The following is a 12,246-nucleotide window of genomic DNA, read 5'->3' on the forward strand; positions in this document are numbered from 1 at the left end:
TCAGCACATATAAAATCTGTCAACTCTGCAATTGATGAATCCAGACCATATCTCTCCATGGCTATTGAAGCCTCAGCCTCTGAGTACCCCATTTTTGTCAAGTATAACAATTTATTCTCCTCATCAGAATCAGAATTCAGGATTTCCTCGGTATCAGAAGAACTATCAATATCTGTGAAATCATCCTGAAAGATCGCTTCATAATCAAAGAAAAGTATATTCTAGAAATAGCATTCACTGGAAACAAGGTTCAATGTGTCAGCCTGGAATGAATTACCAAGCGATTTATACCACTATGTCTGACTAGATCCCTCCAGATCTAAAAAATGGGCACCTCATTCAAAAGAGGCACATATCTCGGACATTTCTGTCAGAATGATTTATTACTTCTTAAGTTTGTGACAACATGAAGAGAATTCCTCAAGTTACTTAACAACTGTTGTTTAGTGACATCAGAATGAGAGTATTCAAGATAAACAGATTTAAGGCACGGATAAAGCCGCAAGTACCCACAATAGTACATTGTCAAAATTAGACCTCGTGGGGATCATGATATTGAAATCAAACAAACATTGAAAGTAAGCCTTACAGTTTAGAAGGTTAGGGGCATTTTGAAGGTCCAATTCAGACAGATCCATGCGGGACATCTTGAAAGCTCATTTCAACCAGAAATAGAATGGTGGGGCATTTTGAAGGCTCATAGTAATATGAATATTTGGGCATTCTTGGAGGCTCATCTCAGCTAGAAGTAATGTTGAGCACACTTTTAACATCTGTATCAACAAATATTGGGGCATTTTAAAGGTTACTTCAGACAGATCCATGTGGGGTATTTTGAAGGCTCAGATTAACAGGAAGCAAATGATGGAGCATGCTGAAAGCCCATTTCAATCAAAATCAGGAATGTTGATGTATTTTGAACTTTTGTATTAACTAATGTTGGGGTATGTTGAAGGTCCATATCATCCTGTGTCAAGATCATTAACTTGAGCAAATATTTCCAATGAGACAGAAAGGTATGAAGAATGAAAATGGAGAAGCAGTGGCAGTCGAGTTGACTATACATAATTGCTTTGTTCATCAAACAATTGCATTAGGGTCTTGATGTTGAACAAATATTTACTCAACAATTATGGTTTCAAATACCCAATCTTCTTAACCATGTGTCACATGACATCACGTTCTTTGTTAAGATACATCATGGTTACATGAATAAAGATGGTCCCCATGTAGACCATTCGATCCAGGGTTCAATTTCTCAAAATCTCGGCTTTGAATTTTATATTCTGTATGTCGGTGATGATTGGAAATATTTCTTTGAGATTCCTAGCAGTTAGTTTCAATCATGTTGTTGAGGCTACGAAATCGTTTTTCACATCAGTTTTTGTTTACTTGATGACATTGAAGAAAAAGGCTCATCTTACGTACATTACCCTTATTCCCATTGTTACTGGGGCTATCATTGCCAGTCAGACTGAACTGAGTATTCATCTATTTGGTTTATCATGTGTGTTTCATCTATAACAACAAGACTTCCATGAACCTTTTTCTGTACATGGCTCCTATAGTTAATGTGTTTCTACTTCCTAAAACATTCATTATAGAAGAAAACGTGATCGATATCACACTTGCCCTTGCTCAAGATGATATCAAGATCAGTTGGTATCTCTTATTCAATTCGGCACTAGCATATTTTATGAATTTGACCAACTTTTTGGTCATGAAACACGCTAATATCTCACTCATATTCCTATTGAGTTTTGTTCTCAAGCGGTCTTGTGACATCATACAAAGTTTTGAAAACTATGAAAGAGCTTCCTTGACCAGACATCTGTGCAGAAGCCACAGGAAAGGATAAATGTGTTGTCAAATGTTTTACGAACATCTATGCCGAAACCACAGGAAAAGATGAATGTTTTGTCAAATATTTTACGAACATCTGAGCATAAACCACAGGAAAATGTGAATGTATTGTCAAATGTTTTACGAACATCTGAGCAGAAGCCACAGGAAAAGATGAATGTGTTGTCTAATATTTTACGAACCATTGATTATGGTGATGAACCAATGTTGTGATCATATGATTTTCATTTATTGATGCAAGATAAAGTATGTCTTCTTCAACCCCAAGGTTAGAAGTGAGATATGATGAATATTTCTTTCCACTGATGGAAATTTGAAACTTTTAACAACAAGAATCTAGTGGAGCCAACTAAGGTTGAACGACAGGTTGTTTTTAAACATATCAACATGATATAGTCCAGGTTGCCTTGTTTGAGATCTGATTAGATGTGGAGACATGAAAGGAATTAAGATAAATTTTCCTTTTAATGTATTTCAAGAGTCAAATTAGAACAGATGTTGCTCTCCTAATTAATCTATGATGAGTTTGACATATCTACATCTACATTCTTCAAAGATGATAGATACTCTTTTTAAAGATGAAAGCTTTATTGGATTTTTACACAAGTTCATATGAAGAAAGCTGATTTTATAAAAGACAAAATGGGGCATCAAGGTTATAGTTCTGACTACGACAAGAGTTCCATAAATGAAACATTTTTTTGAGACTTTCATGAAACAAATAAGATACAAAGATTGCTCTTCCAAATCAAAAATGCCAGCTTGAAATGACATTTTGACCAAGTGAAGGAAGACCAAGTTGCCACTTTGAAGTAAAAAATACACTCAACATTCATGCATCATATTTAGGTATTTGTAAAAATAGGGGCATTTTCATTCATTTTATCAATTTGAATATTTAACAGGAATTTCAAAGATTTGCAAAGATTTCAGCAAAGATTCAAATCCATCATTCGATGGATCAACATTCCCATATAGAGTTAATAATGAGAATAACTCATCTGAAGAGGAAGACGAAGTTCATAATGAGAAGAACTTGTTCAACCTTTTGCTCGAATTCATCACTCGATGGATCAACATTGTCGGAAGAGTTCATAATGAGAAGAACTCATCTGAAGAAGGAAAAAGAAGTTCATAATGAGAAGAACTTGTTCAACCTTTTGCTCGAATTCATCACTCGATGGATCAGCATTGCCAGGTAGAGTTCATAATGAGAAGAACTCACCTAAAGAAGAAGAACAACAAGAACAAGAAGAAGAAGAAAAAGAAAAAGTTCATAATGAAAAGAATTTGTTCAACTTTAGCTTGATAAATGGATCAACTTTTCCAGGTAGAGTTCATAATGAGAAGAACTCATCTAAAGAGGAAGAAGAAGTTCATAATGAGAAGAACTTGTTCAACCTTTTGCTTGACTCCATTTCCAGAAAGAGATAGAGCAGCAGAGCCATTTCCAGGTAGAGTTCATAATGAGAAGAACTCATCTGAAGAGGAAGAAGAAGTTCATAATGAGAAGAACTTGTTCAACTTTAGCTTGATCGATGGATCAACATTTCCAGAAGAGTTCATAATGAGAAGAATTCATCTGAAAAAGAAGAAGAAGTTCATAATGAGAAGAATTTGTTCAACTTTTTGCTAAATTACATCACAGAAGAAGATAGATTATCATCCCCAGTGGAAAAATGGAAGAGTTCATAATAAGAAGAACTAATCCCAAAAAAGAACTTGTTCAATATTTCCATCATAATCAAGTGAAATCAAATGGATAAAAAAAATTATTATCTTTTCGTCTTTGCCCTATTCTTGTTAACACAAGAATGAGCAAAGAGGGGCAGCTGAAGATACTAATTTTTTAATCCATTTTTTTATATTATATTATTATTAATATTATTTTATTTTATTTATACTATTATTTTTATTTTTATATTTTTATAATTATTATTATTAAATAATATTTTATATATTTCCAGGCCATTTACAACCCAGTGGCCCAACTGGAATCAACCCAAGACCCGGAGGCCCATTTATATACCCAGGCCCAATCAGATACAAGACCAACCCGGATCTAGCCAAACCCTAAACCTAATTAAGGTTCCAACATCTCAGCAGCCAGCCGCTTCAATCTCAACCTTTGGATCTTGCCAGATCCAACGATCCAGAAGCCTCTAGAGGAAACCCTAGGGTATCATCACCCTAGGGCCACGTCGCTGCCTCCCTTGCTGCCACCACTCTGCCGCCTCAGGAAGCTGATGCCACACCTCGTCGAAGATTCCAACGGCTTCCACGACGCCCTCCACACGTCAAGCTATGGTGACTCACCGAAAGCCCCTTTCGTGACCGGTCCAAAGCCATCACCGGTGGTGGCTATAAAAGCACTGAACCTGCAGAAAAAAAAAAGAGCAAGAAGGAGAGCAAGAACCCGAGAGCAAGCAAGAGACCAAGGATAGAGACGGAGACACCACGATAGCAACCAGCGAGCAAAAACACCAAGAACAGTAACACCAAACCCAGAGCAAAAACAATACCTTAGATCGAGCTTTAAGACGTTTAGGTCTATGTTTTGGGGGTAGGATTGTAAGTTTCAACCACCACCCATGGTGGCGATCGGCTCCGGAAACGGCGACCGATTTCTCCTCCGGTGACAGAAAACGAGAGCTTCTCTCTCTAAAGAGATAGAAGCAAAAATAGAAAATGAAATAAAATGGCCCTTAGGGTCGGCTAAAAAGGGTATTTATACCCTCCCCAAACGACGTTGTTTGGTCATTTGGGGAGGGACCCTTGTGTAATTTCCCATATGGGAAAACCCCTTTCGTAGCCATTACTTATTTGTATCTTTGCATTTTGGTCACTGAAATCAAATTTAGATCCTTTTAATTCGGTATCTTAATTTTATTTACTTTATAATTTAATCACTAACATAAATATATATATTTTATATAAAATAACATATTTAGACCACTAATTTTGTTAATTAATATTTTTATCCCGAAATACATGTTTTAATTTATTTTAATTTGAGGTTTGAATTTAATATATGTTTATTTTTGTCACTAAATTAATAATAGGTAAAATAACATGTTTACCCACTGAAATTTTAAATAGCTAATTATGAATTAGGGTATTTAATTTTAATATATTATAATTTAGTCACTAATTTCAAATACTTTCATTTATCTTACAAGTTTTATTACTTTTTATATTTTAATACTATAGTTTTAATTTTATTTATTTTAGTCATTGTTTATTTATATTTTAATTTTATATGTTTATATATTTAATTATTATTGTTATTATTATTATGCAGTCATATAAACATATATAATAAATAATATATATTTACTTATTTTTTTATATATTAAATAAAAATCCTATTTTAAATTTAATTTTATATAAATTACTTTTAAGGAAAATTAATCATATTTTAATATTTATTTATTTTTTAATATTAAATAAAATGATTGTCTTAAAGCAACTAGAAATCCTTTTCTGATATTCTTAAATAAATAAATATCCTATTTTTATAAATTATATTAATTTATTTTAATTATTTTTAGAGAAATGTTTTATTAATATTTTTTTAAATATTAAGAAATGGGATGTCTTAAAGGACCTAAAAGTCCTTTTCCGATATTTCTAAGTAAATAAATATCTTATTTATATAAATATAAATATTTTTCTTAAAATTATACTAATAAATTTGAAATAATAGAATTATGAATTAAATATATCTTTGAATTCTTAAAATTCTAATAATAGAGACAATTTATAATTAATGAGTACCAATTTTGGGCATTATAGGGGTGCTAATCCTTCCCTAAACGTAATCGACCACGAATCCTTTTTTTACTAAAATTTTTGGTTATACGCAGATCAGTTTATCTTTTAAATTATGTTTTCTTAAAAGCTATTTTAAAAGATTGTTTTTAGGTATTTGACCTACCTAACCCAAAAAAGTCAATGGCAACTCCCAAAATATTTTTTAAAATTAAAATCATTTATTTATTCATTTTAGTTTTCCCGCCAAGTAAAATTTCGTGCCCGGGCGAAAACCGGTTACGACAACAAACGCCACAAAAGGTCTAGTATATAGTGGCTTTTTTGTTACAAACGCCGCAAAATATCTAAATTTGTTGTGGTGTTTTTATGTAAAACACCGATATTGTTTTGATATTTAGCGGCATTTTTTTACAAATGCCCCTAAAGAACATAGAATTGAAACAATTTAAATATTTTCTTCGATTACCCCAAATCTATTTTTTTCAGTCTGTTCCATTATCCAACAAACATGACATCAATAACACCAAACTCTATATCCATAACAACCAACATCAAATCCAATATAATAAATAAAAGTTTACATTAACGTAATATCAATTCAGTTAAACATTGTTCAGTAACATTAACAAAACATATAACATAAATGAGATTAAGATGGTGGATTATGAGATTGCGTTTTCTGTAACAGCTACATCACATCATCGAGTCATTTTTCAAATTCTTGACATTTATGATGATATGCTGCTTCTCTCTGTGTTGCCACTGCTTCTCTCTGTGCTTATGATGCTTCTCTCTCTGCTTCCCTCACTTCATTTTCGGCTTTCATGTTATCTATTTGTTGATCCATTTCAGCCAACTTTTGTTTTAAATGACTAACTTCTAATTGGGAAAACTGAGACTGTGATGACATGTACTGAGATGAATTGGTAAAGCCCATAATATATGGTATAAGATATGAGGGTATAATTGGCATACCATGAGTCGAGGGTTCTACGCGGTCCTTCGGGACAATTCTACGTGGTCATTCGGGACATTTCTATGCGGTCCTTTAGGACATCTATGTGGTTCTTCAGGATATTCTATGTGGCAATTCAGTGCAATTTATACGAGCTGTGGTGACAACATTTGTGCACAACCTCAATGCACTCACATATCTTTGGTTCTTAATAATGTACCATGGGCTACTAAAAGACATAAAATAATTTAATAATGAATAATGTGATCAGTTCTTATTGGAATAAGTGCTTAATGATATATGTATTCTTGTTAATTCCATATATGATATTTTAGGTACATAATGAAAGTATGTGATTGCATGTGTAATGAATTCATTCATGTACTATATGCCTCACTAAGTTTGTGACTTAGCGTGTGAGTGTTTTCATACGTAGGTTCAAAGAAATCAGAAGATCCAAGCTAGGACCAGTCGACAAGACAATATAAACCAATTGAAGAACAGATCAGAATTGATTTAAGATGTAGGTATTTTGTTATATGTTATTTTGTTGGCATGTAAAGGAAAGTTTAAATCAAACATGTCCTGATCTGTTTTGTAAACCTTTTTTATTATATTTATGTAAATAATTTAGTTTTATTGTAATAAAAGTTTGAATTTTAATCTATTTTGTAAAAGCAAATATTTGTTAAAAGTTAATGTAACATCTCGGATTCGAATCCGGTTTGAATACGGGTTGTGGTGTTAAATGATTTATTTTGGATTTCTTTTTATTGGATTTTTAGACTGATTTGGTTGATTGACTTGATGTGGTGTATTTTCTATCACTGTTCGGTCAGATTTGATGACAATGGCGATGTGGGAGCTGAAGAGGCGACCGATGAAGCTCACACACTGGTAGGATGACTTGTCTTTGCTGGATGGCGGCGGCGGCTGAGATCTGTTAGGGTAAAACCCTAAATTCTAGGTGATCTAGACTACTGATCTTCAACCCGATCGGACGAATGAGATTAAAAGGCGACTCTAGGATAAAGTGAGAAAACCCTAGCAGATTTGGGCTCACAAACAGGCCCTCTCCTATTGGGCCAAAGTGTCGCTTTAGAGGGCTTGATGTTGTATTTTGGGCTTCAGGTTTTTTTGTTGTTGTTTGGGCCTTAGTTTCAGACATACAAAAATGTAAATAATAATAATAATAATAATAATAATAATAATAATGAATGATAATGATGATGATGATGATGATGATAATGATAATGATAGTAATAATAAACAATTAAAACCCGGAAAAAAATGGGTGTCTACAATATATATGAAAAATAGATTTTTAGTTATGATCTACGGATGAGTTTAAAGTGAGCGACACACATCGATGTGCATCGATATGCATTATTAATATAAAAATACGGTAAAATTCATAAATGGTCGTTAAATTTCTTAAAATGATTTAATTTGTCAATTGATTTTTAAAATTTTTAAAATATAAATTAAATTTCAGATTTTATTTACAAACAGATAACAATCGTGAAATATTATTAAGGGGTGACATGACATGATAAATTAATAGGAAATATCTCATTTGGCCCCTCAATTATAACTAAAATTTTATTCTGATATATTTTTTAAATATTTTTAAGTAATAATTTCAAAAATAAATTATAAAATTTAGAATTTTTTTAAATATACAAAAATAGTTTATTTTTAAAATTAAAAAATATATTTTTTAAATTTATTCATTCATCAAATTATTTTATAACTAATTATTTTTTAATCGTGATTGTATTTGTAAAATTAACAATTTATAATTTTTGAGATCCAAAAATTGAATTATCAAACAATGTAATTATTTTTTATTAAACGGTGTAATTCAAGCACCTAACTTTTGTTTAAGAAGTTTAAAAACAATTTTAAAAAAAATACTTCCAGAGAATTACAATATCACATTAATAAGAAAAATACATCCAAAGTTAAATAAAAATAACCGAAACAATCCTTAACTTTTAATAATGTATCAAGTAATTTATATGGTATAAATTCAATATTTATAATATGACCCTAACAATAACATTTAATTTATTTATATCCATTTTGTTTTTAATTAAAGGAACATAATAAAAAAATAATAGTAAAATGAAATTTTAGTTATAATTAAAGGGTCGAATAAGATATTTTCTATTGATTTAGCATGCCACGTTATCTCTTTAATGATAGATAATGATATTGTGCCCATTTTGTAACAAAATCTAAAGTATAATGCTTATTATATAACTTTTAAAAGTTTAGTGTCTAAAATAATAATTTTAGTGTAGTTTAATGTCCATTTATATACTGTATAAAATTAGTGGTGAATATCAATGTAACATCTACTTTAGGATTTTCCACGATTCACGTACAATTTTTTTATGACGTATGTAATAATGCAAGTAAAAATATTATTTAATATTTAATATATAAATTTCTAATTATAATAAGCAATCATATAAATAAATATTCACACTATCTTTAAAAATATTTATAAAGCATTAAAATTTTGAATAGTTTCGTTGAATTTTTATTTTTATTTGTAATAGAATCAACCTTGTATTAAAGTCAGAGATGAAATTATCTTTGTCCTGGGTGCCACTGTTCCCTATTTTTTATAATTAAAAAATAAGAATAAATATCAAATTAGTCCTCCTAGTTTTAAATAATTTTGATTTTATTACTTTATTTTTATGATTAATTATATTTATCCCCTTTGAACTGATATCTTGTTTTTGTCCCTGAATACGATGTATATATTTTTTTTTTTGGTACACAAAAGTTTAGGTTCGGGGTGGCTCTCCCAGTGTAAGGTCATGGCATACCTAAGACCCAATTGGATTTACATAAGACTTTACATATTACCCACCAAGAGTGACGGTGGTGAGATTCGAACTTGGCCTTACAAGCTCAAATTCCTGAATCTCAACTACTTGTGCCAACACTAATTGGCGAATACGATGTATATTTTAATCAAAGTTATTCCCTACTTTGCAACCGATATAAATAGCAATTTACACACATTCATATGTAATTGCATTGGCTGGAAAAGGAAGCCATGGAGCAGCAAAATGCATTTCAGGAGCCTCAAAAAATAAAAGAGTTAAGCACAGTATTGAACCACGTGTCCATCCACAATCCAACTTAGGATCGCCAGCCAAGGATATTACACACTCTCTTTTTACTTTTAATCCATACCATATGTTATCACCAACATAAAGATCTTGGTTGGCAAATAGGGATTAATTTAAGCGGTAAATAATTTAATATTATTTAAATAAAATTTTAAAATTAAATTTTTATGTATATAAAAATATCTATTGAATTATGTATCCATCAAAACTAATGGTAGGATACAAGTAAACACTAGTAAAATTTTAAGATAAATACTTTTAATAAAATGAACAATGAACATATATAAATATATATATAACACATAATTGATGATCTGATATGACATGAGACTAGATCGAGACTGGTCGCAGTTGATATGTGCATAACAGTTTGTATATTTCCCATAGTATATTTTAGGGTAAATTCTATATTTAGTATCTTATCTATCATTTTTGTTCTATTTTTGGCATTCAGTTATTTTGTTTTTTAAATTTATACCTAACATTTAATTTTAGTTTCATTTTGATCATCCGTCGTTCAAAATTTAACGATGATACTAATATATCACCATAAGAAAATATTATGTCATCATTGAAAATTATAAAAATATCACGTCAACAATTTGTTAATCTTTTAACGGTTGGTGATCAAATGAAATCAAAACATAACGTTAGGCATGATTTTTTTAAAATAGTTAGGTGACCAAAATGGAACAAAAGTGATAGTTAGGATACTAAATGTGCAATTTACCCTATATTTTAGGCATGGTGTTAAAATTAACGCTCAATGTTTACAAAAATATCATTTTGACCCTTATTCTTTTCTTTAGAATATTTTATTCCTAAATGTTTCATTTTAAGGCAAAAAGACCTCCATTATTTGACAAAATAATTATTTTGTCCCATATTTTTTTGAAGTATTTTGACCCTCAATATTTCATTTTAGAGTAAAAAGCTTCCTATTTTGGAGCATCGTGTGTTAACTAACGACTTTATCAATATAAGGGAATAAAACGTTAGAGATTAAAATATTCCAAAAAAAAAGAATAGGACTAAAATAATTATTATGATAAATATTAAGGTTAATTCTGCTATTATGCGTGTGTGTATATATATATATATTGGTTGCCCTTTCGATACTCAAGGCTTTGCCCTAACTAATTCAAATCGACCCAGGTCGCACACATGATTTTGATAAGTAAATCTTTCGACAGAGATTTTTATTATATATAAGGACTCGAATTTGAGATCTACTTAAACAATATCAAACTAATTAAATGTGTATAACTCTGAAAATGTGACACAATTCCGGATGGCAAAAAGGAAGTCGTTTTTTTTTTACTCCTATAAGCTGTAACCCTCCCATCCTACCCTGTCCTCTGCTCTGCGTCATACAAAGTGCCTTGGTGGAGACCACTGAAGCTATTCTTGTTTGCCACCATCATCATCATCATCATCATCATCATCATCATCATCATCATCATCATCATCACCCTTTATGCTGAAAGGAACTTTTCCAAGACAAGCTGTGCAAAAAACCTGCACATGGGTCCTTAATTCAAACTACCATGATTTGAGGCAATTAATAAAGAGGAAAAAAAGATAATGAAGCAACGCAAAAGAAAGATTATTTATGTAAAAACCGAAAACAAACAAACAAGAAGACAATGTTTGATGAAACTACGTTGGGATTCAGCGAGATTGATATTATGCCGCTGAGCTTGTTAATTAGTTTAGTAGACAACCATGAAGATGAAAAATTCGCACGCTTGAAATGCTTGGGAATAGGGAATTTTATTTATGTATTCAGTGAAGAATATCACCAAAAGTACCCATCTTGCCTTTGTGAGATCAGTGGTGAACGTGGGAAGGGCAGTTGGAGGAGAGTGCCTTAGCTACCATTACCTGTTAACAAATTCCATAAAATAATTATAAGTTAAATAAGGTTTGTAAAGAAGTTTGGCTTGGTGGCTAGTGATGCTCCATGCCAAACGCACAACCCAGGTTTTAAGCCCTTGCACAAGCAACAAAAACAATCTTAATATTATTATATATAATTAAATATTTTGATTAACCTTGATTATAAAGTAATATATGATCTCAATACTCTTAATCAGCTGATGATGATACTCGAACTCGTAACCTTCTAAGAACAACAACGATTTCTTTAAGTATTGAGGTGAGGTAAATATTTAGATGTATTTACATTGTTTAGATATTTGAAGTTTTCAAGTATTTACATGTAGCCTATTAAATATATAATTATTGAGTGATTGAACATAAAATTAATATACCATGTGTTGTTGTTGTCTGATCTGGCTTTATGCTTTTGGTACTACCTTTTCTTTTTCTTTCATTTTGGTCTAACCTTTAAAACTTCTTACCGATGTCTACTACATCAATAGAAGACATGTCTTACAAAAACAAAAACGATTTCTAAAATACGCTTTCTATATAAAGAATTTTTATCTTGTCTAACAAAAAGTGTTTATTCGAAAAATAATCGAGATGAGTATCATAGTA

The sequence above is a fragment of the Hibiscus syriacus genome, unplaced genomic scaffold (genome assembly GCF_006381635.1).
Source record: "Hibiscus syriacus cultivar Baekdansim isolate YM2019G1 unplaced genomic scaffold, ASM638163v2 tig00000340_pilon, whole genome shotgun sequence".
NCBI classification, from domain to species: domain Eukaryota; kingdom Viridiplantae; phylum Streptophyta; class Magnoliopsida; order Malvales; family Malvaceae; genus Hibiscus; species Hibiscus syriacus.